Here is a 15,864-nt window from a genome sequence, read left to right as displayed (position 1 = left end):
TCCTGTACCTCCCTGTATGTCTTTCCTTATATTTCTGCTGCCATCTTCTCTCCAACGATCGGCTGTTGATCTTCTCTCACCACTAAAACATCGATTCACCTCCACTATGTTCCTACTACCACATATAACATCACATGCTAGGCCTTATACCCGACCCTTAATTTCAACTTACTCATGCATCCCAGCATTCCGTAGAGATCTACAATTATCTACATTATCCACCTACTGATAGCTACTCACAGTCTTTCTGTTGTGTTGGCAGAAGAGCCAACACTGTGTTACGAGAGGAGGCCGAAATGCACGCGTTTTAGTTCACGCAGGCTGGAGTGAGGAGGGAAGGACTATACTGACGTGAGGTCTGGAACATGACAAGGAATTAGGATTCAGAAAGCGGACGTAATTAGTTTGATACTTAACTTTAATCCATTAATGATTAACGTCGCTCTTGACAGTACATGATTCCCAATATTATCTGTTCAGAATAGTAACTGAATATGGCGCCATGCTAGGTCATAGCAAATGACGTAGCTGAAGGCTATGCTAAACTGTCGTCTCGGCAAATGAGAGCGTATGTAGACACTGAACCATCGCTAGCAAAGTCGGCTGTCCAACTGTGGCGAGTGCTAGGGAGTCTCTCTAGACCTGCCGTGTGGCGGCGCTCGGTCTGCAATCACTGATAGTGTGCGACGTATACTGACGGACCGCGGCCGATTTAAAGGCTACCACCTAGCAAGTGTGGTGTCTGGCGGTGACACCACACTTTCTCTGTCGCAGCTACAATTACTGAGTGTGTTGTTGTCTACCTACTACAACAACACTGCTTCAACAGTAATACCAAGTAACAGCAGCCAACTGCAGCATTAGTCACACCACGAACTACAACATTCAACTGCAGCATCAGTTGCAGCAGCACAAGTTGCAGCAGCACAAGTTTTAATATTTCTATCTTTATTCCAGCCACGTCTGCAGCTGTCACATTCACAACATGTTATTTTGTCAAAAATTGACATATTGAGCCCGTGGCTGAGTACAAAATATAGGATGACTCTTATACAGAAGATTACAGCAACCAGCCACTTATTATAATGCTATTTATTTACTTAAATAGCGCCGTTACCCGGTTCGAACGGATAGGTTCATCTTCAGACAGCTAGTTCAAGTTTTACGTTACATTTTGAGTTTTATTTTCCCATCTGACGAAACTTCCTTGGGGTGGTGATGCCCTACAACTAAAATAAGATGTGAGACAGAGTCTTTTTACTCGTAATTGTGCCTCACGACGATTTTAAGTGATGTAAACAAATTATTATTATTAAATGGAAGATGTTTCGGTTAGTTACAATGAAGAATCCCGCCATTACCTTCCAGTGCAGGTTGTTTATCATCTTGCAACATCCAAAACTGTATAACGCACTATTTTTGTGTATATATATGCAGATAATGTAACGCACCACTCACACACTTGGAAGTTTCTTCACATGGAGGTATACACACAAAGATGGCGATATTAAATCGTAACAATGCCAAAGACTTTCACTCTCGGGGATATTTCATTATGTACATGCATGTGACAGCAGACATTTACAAATTGCGAATGTTACGTTACTTACTACTTACATTGAAAGAGAACTGATTGAAATTAAGATAAACAAATAAAGCAGTCATTTATAAAGTGTTACTGCAGTTACATTATGAAATATTATGGTATATGAATTTGCTTGAGGAAATTGAAATATATGCACATAAAAGCAAATCAAGACTAAATCTCCTCAATGAACAAACCGAGTTAGCCAATGCAGACTTTCGTCAAAATTTCATTCACCTGCTTTCCAATTTAAAGTAAAAAATAAAAAATAAAAAAGTCCACTTTTGTAAAATTTATATATGTACATCTAGCCCAACCCATTTACTGTGCTTTCAGTGCATGCCATAGTATGTCCATAGTTGTAACATTTATTTATGTAGGTCTCGCCCTTATCATTTACTTTTGTTCCAATGTGTACCATAATATTTACGTAATATCACTGCAATAACACGTTATAACTGACTGCTTAATTGTTTGTCTTAATTTTAATCAGTTCTCTTTCAATGTAAATAGTATGTAACGTAACATTAGAAATTGTAAACATCTACTGTCACATGCATGTACATAATGAAATATCTCTGAGAGTGAAGTCTTTGGAGCCGGCCGAAGTGGCCGTGCGGTTAAAGGCGCTGCAGTCTGGAACCGCAAGACCGCTACGGTCGCAGGTTCGAATCCTGCCTCGGGCATGGCTGTTTGTGATGTCCTTAGGTTAGTTAGGTTTAACTAGTTCTAAGTTCTAGGAGACTAATGACCTCAGCAGTTGAGTCCCATAGTGCTCAGAGCCATTTTGAAGTGAAGTCTTTGGCATTGTTATGGTTGTAATATCTCCATCTTTGTATGCATACCTCCATGTGATGAAACTTCTAAGTGTGTGAGTGGTGCGTTACATTATGTGCATATACATAAACAAAAAAGTGCATTATACATTTTTCGATGTTGCAAGATGATAAACAACCTGCACTGGAAGGTAATGGCGGGATTCTTCATTGTAAGTAATCGAAACATCTTCCATTTAATAATAATAATTTGTTTACATCACTCAAAATCGTCATGAGGTACAATTACGATTAAAAGGTGCTGTCTCACGTCTTGTTTTGGTTGTAGGGCATCACCACCCCACGGAAGTTTCGTCAGATGGGGAAATAAAACTCAAAATGTAATGGAAAACTTGAACTAGCTGACTGAAGATGAACCTATCTGTTCGAAACCGGTAACGGCGCTATTTAAGTAAATAAATACCACTATAATAAGTGGCTGGTTGCTGCAATCTTCTGTGTAAGAGGCAATCTACATTCACAACAGTTTCCTCAACATCTGGATCATGAAGACCAACATTATCTTGTCATGTATGAGTTTAGTCACATATCGCAAAGCGACAGCATATAAATTAAATGAAATAGTATTATGTGTAGCTTTCCTGAGAAAAGACACAAGGTATGTTAAGTTTGGAAGGTGAGTGCAAAATTTCTCTACTGTTGGTGCGACACGGAAGTACCTGCGGCACGCATGCGGGTAGTGTGCGCACCAAGCACGGACTACGGGAAAGGGCGCCCCTGTTTCCCTGGCCAAACCACTTGAATGGTCTCGTTTCAGGCGGCGTCCCTAAGCCGGAGACAAGAAGTGTGTTCCTAAAAGGCACGAGGACCCTGGAGAGGCCGTGAGCGAAGACAGAACGGGCCACGGCCTCCACCATTAAGTACGTGTATCAGAGCCTCCTTTAGTTTTCCGTAAACAGCGTGGTGAAACAGCTACCTCCTTGTCCATAAAAACTCACAGCCAGTGACAGCGAAAGGCTTATACAGTGCCAGCTGCCTATTGCGAAACATCTGTGTTATTTTGCAGGTATTACGAAGGAAATGGAGAAATTCTCCATAGTCAATGTGGCAAAACTCGCAGGTCCTTCCCTCCAGAGGGTATCGTTCAGGAGTGGGACCGAGCGCACTAGACGCTCGTCTTTGACGTCCAACACGCGAGGTGAACGGACGTATGTATTAGCCTTTCTTCGATGTTAAACTTGGTATTCGACACATTCCGTGTTTAACCAGTCAGCTTTCGGTGTTCGCGACTGAGGGGCAACGTGTTGAGCACACACAGAGTTCAAGAGGCGTCCAGATTTAGCTTGGAGTTACTCCTGTGCGGTTATTTTGAGTACATGTAGCATTTAGTTCATGCTCTGCGTAGCTCGCAATTTGCCCAATTGTTCAGGAACGGGAGTTGCTTCCTTATTTATTGTAGAGAGATTTCACTACATAAGTTTAGAGTCCACCCCAGTTTCGCAGCATTTGTGAGCTGCTGAGATTTAAACTACTCGTTTGATTTATGCTGCAGCAGTGTTCAAGGTCAAATTCAGGTTCCTTAGACACATCTACAAACAGTAGACCTGAATAACCTCATCCTGCTGAGTCAATAATTCTTGCGTACTTGTAAGCCTATTAATGTTGATCCTGTACCCAACAATTTGCAGATGCATTGAGTAATTAAATGTTTTAAGTGAATATCGATGACAGTAGTGTCACTTTCTCTTCCTTGCAACTAATTGACGAGGCGTTCTGATAGTTAAAAAAAAGTATCGTCCATACATTTCTACATTTCTAAACTGTGGTCTTGCTGTGACGGCCTTTTCCGCTGCAAAACAAAATATTTCATTCTGGATAACTGATCGTAACCTCCAAACGCACAGAGCAGCGTGAATGATCTTTCAGCGCCAGTATGTTTAGGGTGTTATTTTGCCCTCAAGGCGTAATATTAAATGTAGTGCGGCAGGCAGCTTACACTTACCACCACCGAACCCCAGACCACTCATGACCGTCAGGGAAAATATAATCTCTTCAACAAGGTCACTCTGCATATAAGACATCCTCTCTCAACACTCGAACCAATCAGTATTCTCAAAAGACTAAATGATCCAGAGAGGGAAAGAGTTCCATGCCCTCACTCATCCTAGAAACGTTCACACAAATCACACAATAGTGAAGCAACGAGGTACGCCCTCATAATACCCGATATCCTACTCTAATTCGTTCGCCCGCCCTACCCGTACTCACTCAATATATATAAACCCTAAGGCCCGATCATCTGAAATCAAGAAATATCAACATCATCCGTACATAGGTGCCATAATCCTGAAGTCCACAGTTCTTCTGTTTCACCACACCGTGCAGTGCACATTCTACTCAATAACTTTTGGTTTTCAACTACCTATGCTTTATGGTCAAGATGAAATACTGTGAAATCACAGCGAAGGAGACTCGGTAGGAACCTAACTCCCATCGTAAATCCCGCATCCAACAGGCCCTTTTCACTCGCAGTTTTGGTCACACATTTCTCGTTAGTATATGTCCATAAAAAACATTGATGACATCATTGCCCGTGGCACCATTCTATGTCACTGTAGATGCCATGCAGAATATTTCTAATTGCAAGTTCAAGTATATAGTAGACTTAAACACCTCAACTACAATGACAGGCTAATACAAGAAAGTCAAAATCCACCCAATTGTCACCATTGCAAATCAAATCACCGGCTAGAAAACTGTTCCATCTCACAATTCACACAGAAACGTAGTACCTACAACCTGTTCTATCGAACCTATTTGTACAAATGTAAGGCAGACTGTCTCCAACAGAACTGGTAATTAATTACTACTTCTATCTGCCCTATCGCCTCACCACTCCACCCATAGAACACTCTACGACTTGCCATTACCACAAAAAACATAATCTGCATTGCCAATGTCACTCTACATTATTCAACCGCTTCAGCTGCTCCCCATTTTTTAAAAGATCATTTTTTTAAATATCATACGGACTGTCAATTCTCTTTTCACCTGGAAGTCACTGCCACAGATCTCTAGAACCATTCCCATTTCACTGACTCCCCGTAACCTTATTGGACCCTATTCTCATCCAGCGATGCACTTAATATCCTAACCTACTCCACTCAGTACTCACCACAAACGCAACCAGAACCTGAAACTTTATCCCAACTCTTGCAATAAACCATGGCATGATCCACTCTCTAGCTCTACGCATCATTTCTTCACGTACGTCCTGTTCCTATTTAATTAGCCCATTCCATCTGGAACTGATGATCAATTTTTCCGAACATCGTTTCCTTTCGACCTGCAGAGGCATCAGTTTCATCACCAAGGCTCAGTATAATATTAGCTTCACAGAGCTCTTCTTGGGAATATGACGACGAAGTTTATCTGTTCTAGTTATGCCAGCCCAATGTTTTCCACGGTTTTAGTGTTTGCTCTCATGCTCGTAGTACTTCTAGGAACCTGTACTGCTTACGGCGTCTCACGTTCTAGTGACAGCTCATCTCTGCTCCTCCTCCTCCTCCTGTCTAATTAGGGGAACTGAATGACGATAAAAAGATCAGCAACGGCTTTCGATCAACCTCTGGGGGACAACTGAAAGGCTGCTTGTATGAGTAAACACGGAAGGTAATATGCAAAAACGTGAATAATGGCTGGCTATTTGCTGCTTAGAGAGGCACAAAGGTTGCGTAATACAACTGGGCCAGGTGCAAATGTACTCAGTTACTCGCAAAATATTCCCCAGTGTTTGATGTAGTCAGCGGATGCCACACTGCTGATGAGAACAAAGTAGCCACATCAGCAGAGCCCTCGATGTTATTAGAGATGAGTACGCTACGTTCTGATACCGATAGTTAGCGTTTCTGTTGTCTCTAGTCGCCCTCAACATCAAAAGAAAGACGCTGTACCCTACACTCAATCATTACAGAGATCTACGCTAAGCAGTTGCTCTTAAGAGACAATAAACTTGCATATCGATGTTTGTTGGTCAACACTGTCAAACGGCTAATTTCATATTCGGTTACTTTAAAAATTTGCAATCACTAATTACGTATAAACTCAAAAATCGGTAACCGGAGTTTTAAAATAAGTGCTGAGAGAACAGTAGTCATTCCATCCAGTAGTATAATGCTTATGCGTAGTTCCTGCACTTAATTACAAGACACCCTGTGCCGCTTTGTGGGATTTGGACTACAGTCGACGCTATTAGGTGTTCCAGTCTTCTCTCTTCTGGTCCCTAGCTTGTGATACTGAGACAACTTTTTTTTTTTTTTTTTTTTTTTTTTTTTAAACACAGTATCACAGGAGATTGTCTGCAGCGGCACAAGGAATGGAGAGTAGGCTGTAGCAAGTTAAAGCCATAAAGTAGCAAATGAAACTTGCCTAAATTACGGAGTACGTCCCGTGAAAGCCAAATGTCTGCAATTGAGATTCAGTCAAATAGACAGCAGTAAATATCGCAGAATGAGATTTTCACTCTGCACCGGATTCTGCGCTGATATGAAACTTACTGGCAGATTAAAACAGTGTGCCGGACCGAGACTAGAACTCGGGACCTTTGTCATTCGCGGGCAAGTGCTCTACCAACTGAGCTGCCCAAGCACGACTCACGCCCCCTTCTCATAGCTTCACTTCTGCCAGTACCTCGTCTCCTACCTCCCAAACTTTACAGAAGTTCTCCTGCGAACCTTGCAGAACTGGCACTCCTTGCTAGGGTAGCTCGGATGGTAGAGCAGTTGCTCGCGAAAGGCAAAGGTCCCGAGCTGGGTTCTATCTCCGGCACACAGTTTTAATCTGCCAGTAAGTTTCGTATCAGCGCACACTTCGCTGCAAAGTGAGAATTTCATTCTGGAAACATCCCCCAGGCTGTGGCAAAGCTATGTCTCTGCAATATCCTTTCTTTCAGGAGTGCTAGTTCTGCAAGGTTCGCAGGAGAACCTCTGTAAAATTAGGAAAGTAGGAAACGAGCTACTGGTAGAAGTGAAGCTGTGAGGACGGGGGCGTGAGTACTGCTTGGGTAGCTCACATGGTAGAGCACTTGCCCGCGATAGGCAAAGGTTCCGAGTTCGAATCTCGGTCCGGCACACAGTTTTAATCTGCCAGTAAGTTTAAATATCGGAAAACACCGCTTAAACTTCTCACATGATAACCAAATGAAACTATAACATTACAGAGACCTTTCGAAGTCTCAAAAATCTAGGATGTACTCGTATATATGCAGCATGATGTGACGAGTGAACATTGATACCAACACAGGGATTTGAACCTCTCTATCCTGCTCACTAGGCAGATGAGCTAGCCACTACGCCAAAATGGAACAGTGACAATGTGCATCTGCACGCACTACACAATCCGGCTTCGCTCCTCAATCCAAGTGGTCGGAGGTGTGAATGAAAATTTGAATTGAGGACGGAGATGTATAAATTGCACCATGCAACAGAATACAGTACGAAAATAGCTAAGAAAAGGGGGAATACACTGAAAATCCAATCTGAACAAAATTGTCATTGACAAAATTGTTTTAGTGGATGTAATGGAGTTTTTACATTAGGGATTTCACGTGACACATTATAAATCACAAGAAGATACCTCAAATGTAGTACATTTCGTAGCAACGAATACTGGACCACAAAGTACGCGAAGAAACGTTATTTTAGTTATAAAACATGACTGCAAACCCGTTATTGCTCTATGAGAATGAAAACTAAACTAGAACGTGTATTCAATCGAAAGAGATATAGGCGCCTAACGACACATTGAGAAATATTTACTGCTTGTCAGCAAAAAGAGTGATGCAGCGCGTAAATAAATCTAGCATATCCAAAACAGCTTGGTAATACAAACCAATAAGTCAATGACGATAGGGACACTCCTAGGAAAGGTGGCAGGACCGATAAAGAGCCAGAACAGACCTAAAGGTCAAAGCCTTGATCGTGGAAATGATAAAGAGATGCACTATAGGGGACGAGTAATGTATGTTCGGAATGTAGGAGGTCAAAAGTGACACAGTATACTGGAAAAATGTAAGGACAAGTGATGGTCATTTGCACAGAGGGCTTCCAGGCGTGATCTCGCTGGACAAAAAGTAGTCATCCCCCAGAGAAGAGCACACAGTTCGCTTTGGAACGTTGTAAATGGTGTAGACCTGCCTGGCAGACACATCAACCACCATTGCTATCCCCGAATTGGTGTGGGTATGCGCCGATGGTTTCTTTGTTATCAGCGCAGTAAGAAAGACATAAAAGTGGTAGGCACGTCGTGTTTGGACGTGCACACTACTGCATGCTCAACGAAGTTTCTCGATTTGTTGTTGTATCAATACTGATCATCCAAAGTGTCGACGAAGAACGGGGAACAACTCGTAGGCTAAGAGACGTGGGAGAAGATTGCGAAAGAAACTGTATGCAATCGGTATTTTGAGTCGGGTACCTCGGGAAAGCCATTGTTCGCAACTGCAATTAAAGCTGCATGTCATTAATGGACCAAACAACACTGTTCAGAACCAGCTGAAACAAAATTGAACAAAGTCCCAGGACCCGATTGAATTTCTACCAAATTCTATACACAATTTGCAGCTGAATTAGCCCTTCAGCTATAATCTGTCGTAAATCGCTCGGAAAACCTTATGGCCAGCTGTTAGAAGAAAGCACATGTCACACCTTTCTACAACGAGGGTACCAGAAGTGATCCACAAAACTACTGTACAGTATCCTTGACATCCATTTCTTGTAAATCTCAGAACCTACTCTGAGCTCAAGCTTAAAGAGATATCTCAAATAGAACGTTCCTCCTACATGGCAACCAGCATGGATTTCAAAAACATGGATCAAGCGAAACCCATTTCAGACTTTCCTCACATGAAATCCTGAAAGCCATTGATCAAGGAACTCTTACAGATGCAATATTTCTTGATTTCCGTAAAGCATTTGACTCGGTACCACACATACGCTTATTATCGAAAGTATGATCGAATGGAGTACCAAGTGAAACTTTTGACTGGACTGAGGATTTCTTGACAGAAAGGACGGAGCAGGCTATATTGGATGGAAAGTCATCGACAGATGTAGAGTTCGGGTGTTCCTCACGAAAGTGTGATGGAACCACTGCTATTCATGCTGCATGTTAATGACCTTGCGAACAATATTAATAGTAACCTAAGGCTCTTCGCGTATGATGCAGTTATCAAAACTGAAGTACAGTCTGTACACATATCCAATAAGACTTGATAAGATTTCAAAGTGGCGCCAAAGACTATCAACTTGCTTTAAATGTTCAGAAACGTAAAACTGCACACGTAGTATCGTACTAATATAAGTAAGTCACAGTTGGAATCGGTAAACTCAAACAAATACCTGGGTGTAATACTTAGTAGGAACATGAAACGGAACGATCACTTAGTCTCACACTCGTAGATAAGGCAGGGAGCAGATTTCGGTTTATTGGTAGAATACTAGGGAAGTGAAATCGGTACACAATGAAGAATGCTTACAGAGCACTCGTTTGTGGGATCCGTGCCCGCACAGGACTAACGGGAGATATTGAACGCATACAGAGAAAAGCAGCTCGAATGTTCACAGGTTGTTTGACATGTGGGACTCGCACATGTTGAAATAACTGAACTGGCAGACTCCTGAAGCTGAACAGAAACGATCCTGAAAAAGATCTACATCTGCGTCATACATTACAAGAAACCTAACAGTGTGTGGTGGAGGGTACTTCTGGTACCATTAACTATTCCCTCCTTCCCCTTCCACTCGCGTTTGGCACGTGGGAAGAATGAATGTCGATAAGCCACTTTATTAGTTCTAACTTCTCGAACATTCTCGTAGCGGTCATTTCGCGAGATGTATGTTATCCAACTCTTCCCAGAATTTGCTCTCTCGAAATTTCAGCAGTAAACCTGTCCGTGACGCACAACGTCTCTTTTGTTACGTCAACAACTATAGTTTGTTGAGCTTCTGTGTAACGCTCTCGGGACGAATGAAAGGTTCTGTGACGAAGCGATCCCCTCTTCGTTGGATCTCTCTCTCTCTCTCTCTCTCTCTCTCTCTCTCTCTTCTACTAGTCATACCTAGTAAGAATCCCAGAGTAAAGTAGAATACTCAAGAATCGATCGAAGAAGCATTTTGTAAGCCACTTCCTCCTCCGATGAGAAACATTTCTTTGAAATTCTTCCTCAGTCTGGCATCCGCTCTTTCTGCGGTTTGTTTTATGTGTGCTTAACGTTCTCTGGATAATTACTCCTAGATATTTTAACGTAGATACTACTTCCAGCAGTTTATCATCAATAATATATTTGTACAGAAGTGGATTTTTTCCCTATGTTTACACAATTTGTTTCAATTATATACGTTTAAAGTCAAGTGTCAGAGCCTGCGCCATTCATCAATCCTCTGCACGTCATTCTGCAAATCGATTCTCTCCTCTGGCGTTACTGCTTCCTTGAAGACACCCGCATCATCTGTGAACAGTTTTAAAAAACTTCCGACGTTTTCTACTAGATCATTTACATACATTGTAAACGGTCCTATCACATTTTCTTGGGGTACTCCGGAAGTGAAATCTGTCGACTTTGTTCCGTTAAGAGCGACGAGTTCATCTACATCTACATGTATACTCTGAAAATCACAATTAAGTTCCTGCCAGAGGGTCATCGAACCACCTTCGCACCTTAAACTAACCTAACGTAACCTGCCCTATTTCTCTATAATACAAAACGTGCTCCCCCTTCTTTGAACTTTCTCGATGTTCTTCGTTAACCCTATATGGTAAGGATCGCAATTGTGAAGCAGTACTCCAAAGAGGACGGCATAGTGTAGGCCGTCTCTTTAGTGAACATGTTGCATCTTCTAAGTGTTCTGCCGATAAAACTCAATCTTTGGTTGGCCTTCCCCACAAAATTTTCTATGTTTTCTTTGCCATTTAAGTTGCTCTTAACTGTGTAATTGGTTCAAATGGCTCTGAGCACTATGGGACTTAACATCTGAGGTCATCAGTCCCCTAGAACTTAGAACTACTTAAACCTAACTAACATAAGGACATCACACACATCCATGCCCGAGGCAGGATTCGAACCTGCGACCGTAGCGGTCGCCCGGTTCCAGACTGAAGCGCCTAGAACCACTCGGCCACACCGGCCGTCTTAACTGTAATTCCTAGATACATAGTTGAATTTATGCCCTTTAGATTTGACTGATTTATCGTGTAACCGAAGGTTAACGGATTCCTTTTAGCACATACTTTTCATTATTTAGGATCAATTGACCATTTTCGCACCAGACAGATATCTTTCCTAAATCGGTTTTCAAATTGTTTTGATCTTCTCATGACTTTACTAGTCGATAAACGACAGCGTCATCTGCAAACAACTTAAGACTGCTGCTCAGATTGTCTCGTAAATCGTTTGTAAAGATAAGGAACAGCAGAAGGCCTATAATATTACCTTGGGGAACGCCAGCATTTACTTCTGTTTTACTGCATGACTTTCCGTCAATTACTACGAACTGTGACGATAGGAAATCAAAACCCCAGACGCACAACTGAGACGATATTACTTAAGCATGCAGATTGATTATAAGCTGCTTTTTAGGCACGGTGTCGGAAGCCTTATGGAAATGTAGAAATATGAAATGAATCTGAAATCCCTTCTCAATAGCACTCAAAACTTCGTATGAGTAAAGATCCAGTTGTGTTTCACAAGGACAATGTTTTCTAAATCTGTGTTGACTGTGTGTCAATAGACCGTCCTCTCCGAGGTAATTCGTAATGATTGTACACAATATACGTTCCAAAATCCCGCCGTATGTCGACGTTAATGATATGGGCCTTTAACCTAGTGGTTTACTTCTACTGCATTTCTTGAATATTGGTGTGACCTTCGCAACTTTCCAGTCTTTGGGGACGGATCTTCGTCGAGAGAGCGGTAGTGCGACTGTATGTGATTGTTAAGTATGAAGTTATTGCATCAGCTCACTCTGAAAGGAACCTAATTGGTGTACAGTCTGGACTGGAAGACTTGCTTTTATTGACTGACTTACGTTGCTTGACTACTCCGAGGATGTCTACTTCTAAGTTACTCATGTTGGCAGTTGTTCTCGATTCGAATTCTGCAATATTTACTTTATCTTCTTTGTTGAAGGAATTTCTGTCTGCAAAAAAGTCTTGAATCCAGTTGCAAATGTGGTCCGAAAGTCGGTAAGCTCGTATTTTTTGCACTAAAGGACAATGTAAGTTGGTGTGACATGCATTCCTGAAATCAAGGAACGTGGCATCAATGTCATCATCGTTATCCAGAGCCTTATAGGTCTTCCCATGTTGATTTCTCCACAAGATATTTTCATTCTCCAAAAGCGTCATAGTTCTTGAAATTAAAAGTTTTAAAAGCCGGATATATGTGATGAATGTAGGAAAATAACACAACCACCTGCATATCGCTCCTATAGGGATTGTGAGGACAAGGTTAGATTAATTACAGTGCCATTTAAACAATCATTCTCCATATGTGAATTGAACGGGAGTAAGTCCTAATAACTGGTAGAGGGGCTCAATGGCTCTGAGCGCTATGGGACTGGTAGAGGGGGACGTAGCCTCTGTTGTGCACTTCACATTAGTTCGCAACGATGCTGGTACAGGTGCAAATGCAAAAACTGAACTGTAGCCCACTGGAGGCATGCAGCATGCTATGACGAGTCGCGAGTTTGCCTCTTGTCAACTGAGGCAAGGCGTGGATTGCACCGACAGATCGGCCCCACAAGAAGTTTAACCCGCCGTTTGTAGAGGGTGCAGTTAATGTCGGAGGCAACCGTGAGCTGCTTTATGAGTGTTTTTCGTACCATAGCCTGGGCCCAGTCATTCAGACTACCGTGAAGAAGAAGCAGGATGTTTATTACGATATTCTCTGTGGCCAAGTGTTTTCCTTCGTTCCATGTCTTCATGATGAGTATGCTGCGGACACTCTTGTGTTCCGAGACCCTGATTTTGTCCTCCTCACAGGGCAGCTCGCATTGGTTCCTGTATTGACGATTACCTGGGTCTACTTGGAACAGCGGCGTTCAGTACCCAGGAAATCTGATAGCTCTACAGGATCTAAATGCCAGTGAGGAGCGTCAGATGCATATGGCATACCTAATTAAACTTGTGGAGTCTCTCCCTAACAGAAACGAGGCTTGTACCAATTCTAGAGAGAGTCAGACAGGATACTGGTGTAACATCTCTTGTGGTTATACTTATCTTCTCGTTTTTCACTCTTCTCCCATACTTTCTTCGCCTGCTAACGTTACCACCCCTCAAGGCAGACAGCTTCTGCTAATAGTCGGTACGTGCGTACGTCGTGTTCAGGAGGGCGTGGCATCTGAATAGCAGGAGGCGCGCCGCGTGGGAATGCGACGCATAACATATTAGCAGCCAGATGCGGATTCCGCGCGGAGCATCCGACCAGCGGCCCGTGCCTAACAGGCCGGGCGCTGGGGACCGCCCCCCCCCCCCCCCCCCCCCGCGCTATGGGCCCCGGCCGGAGTGACAAGGAGAATGCGCGCTCCTCGCAGGACGCACGTTCCTTACTGGCAGGCGTTTGTCTCACATGGTTGTTGATGACCGTCCGTTGCATTATATCCCTAGCCGTTACGTTGTCACACGATTACTTCAATTAATAAAATAAAATCGACTCAGCTGACACAGAAACCATGTAAGCAACAACACCACAAGTAGAAACTTAATAACAATTAGTCCAATAGCGGGACATTGATTTTTGCGAATAAAGGCTTGCTGTAAAAAGGCTGTAGTAAGAATATTGACAGCCTTAAAAATCAAGCAGTTAGAATGGGCAAAAATATTCAAATATCACTCCTATTCAACGAATAGCAACAGTGATAAGGAAAAGAACAGATACATCATGACAAGACGAGTTACTAATACGTAGTAAAAATGTCGGACACTATTATGGGTGTATCTAAACTGTGCTTTCACCTATATTCAAAATGGTTCAAATGGCTCTGAGCGCTATCGGACTTAACATCTGAGGTCATCAGTCCTCTCGACTTAGAACTACTTAAACCTAACTAGCCTAAGGACATCACACACATCCATTCCCGACGCAGGATTCGAACCTGCGACCGTAGCAGCAGCGCGGTTCCGGCCTGAAGCGCCTAGAACAGCTCGGGCACAGTGGCCGGCCGTTATTCAGATGACTGAAATATGAACAGTAATTTACTGGCCTCGTATTATTTATTCATTTATGGACAATGAAAAGGCTTTTTATGGAGTTAAAACATACTTTCATGGAAATTTTAGCAATGCAATGAAGTCTTAGTATGGAAGGAATTATTTTGAACAAAAATAAATAAAACTAATAAACTTACAACTAACGTATATCAGAGCGACAGGCAAGGGGACCTTCCTTGCAACAAAATTGTATCTAATATAACCTGAAAACCGGCATGATTTAGTATACATATAGACGAAATCACTGGAAGGTGGTAAACAGAATGAAAGAAACCTCTTACAATGCGTGATAATAATCTTACAACAGTAATATTTGGCGCAGTTCGAAAGGCGATATACAGGAGGCATTGTATAAATTAAACCATTTTGTGACGAGATATACGAGAGCGTGATAACAAGCAACGCTTCCAAATTTTTTATTCTGTTCTCACTATTATTAGACGTCATGCATATTACTCGGCCAGCTTTCCCGCTTCGCTAATGCAACTAAACATCAATGTATACTAGCCTCAGTCTTCGTCTGGACAGAAGAAATTTGAGTATTGAGAGAGGAGTCAGACAAGGCGATCACATTTCACAAAAATTATTCTCACCATTCCCAAAAGGAAGCTAAGAGGGTGTGCTGAAAAGTAATGCCTCCAAATTTTTAATGTGAATACTCTTTAAGTTTTGAACTAAAACAAACGTTATTAACATTATATATATTTCTTCTTCATGTCTACATATTTGCAGCCCTCTGCTGATAGAGGTCTCCGAATTTTAGGTTGTAACTTGGCGGAGTGCAACGTAACTATGTTGGCGCTTGAGAAATAGCGTGCTGTGATCGAGTTTCGAGATCGTCCACGCAGGGAACACCCTCTCCTTCGGTATCACAATGTCAAACCACATACAAGCGCTGCGACATCTGCAACAACCCGACGCCTTAGGTTCACTATCATCGATCGTCCTCCATGTAGCCACCATTTGGTCCCACCCGAGTTTCATCCGTTTCCAAAACTAAAAGAACATCTTCGAGGATTTCACTTTCTTAGTGATGAAGCGGTGCAAGCAGAGGTGGTGATGAGGCTCCGTCAACAAAGTCAAACCGTCAAACATTCTACAGTGACGTTCTCAACAAACTAGTCCCTTGGGATCAAATGTGTTCGTCCCCAGGGTCACTGTGTTGACAACTAAATACAGGAATATCTACAAACAAAACCAATGCAATGACCTTCCGTATTGAAAAACCCAACAGTAGTA

This window comes from Schistocerca americana, chromosome 6, assembly GCF_021461395.2.
Source record: "Schistocerca americana isolate TAMUIC-IGC-003095 chromosome 6, iqSchAmer2.1, whole genome shotgun sequence".
Taxonomy (NCBI): Eukaryota; Metazoa; Arthropoda; class Insecta; order Orthoptera; family Acrididae; genus Schistocerca; species Schistocerca americana.
Note: the sequence above shows the minus strand (reverse complement) of the source record.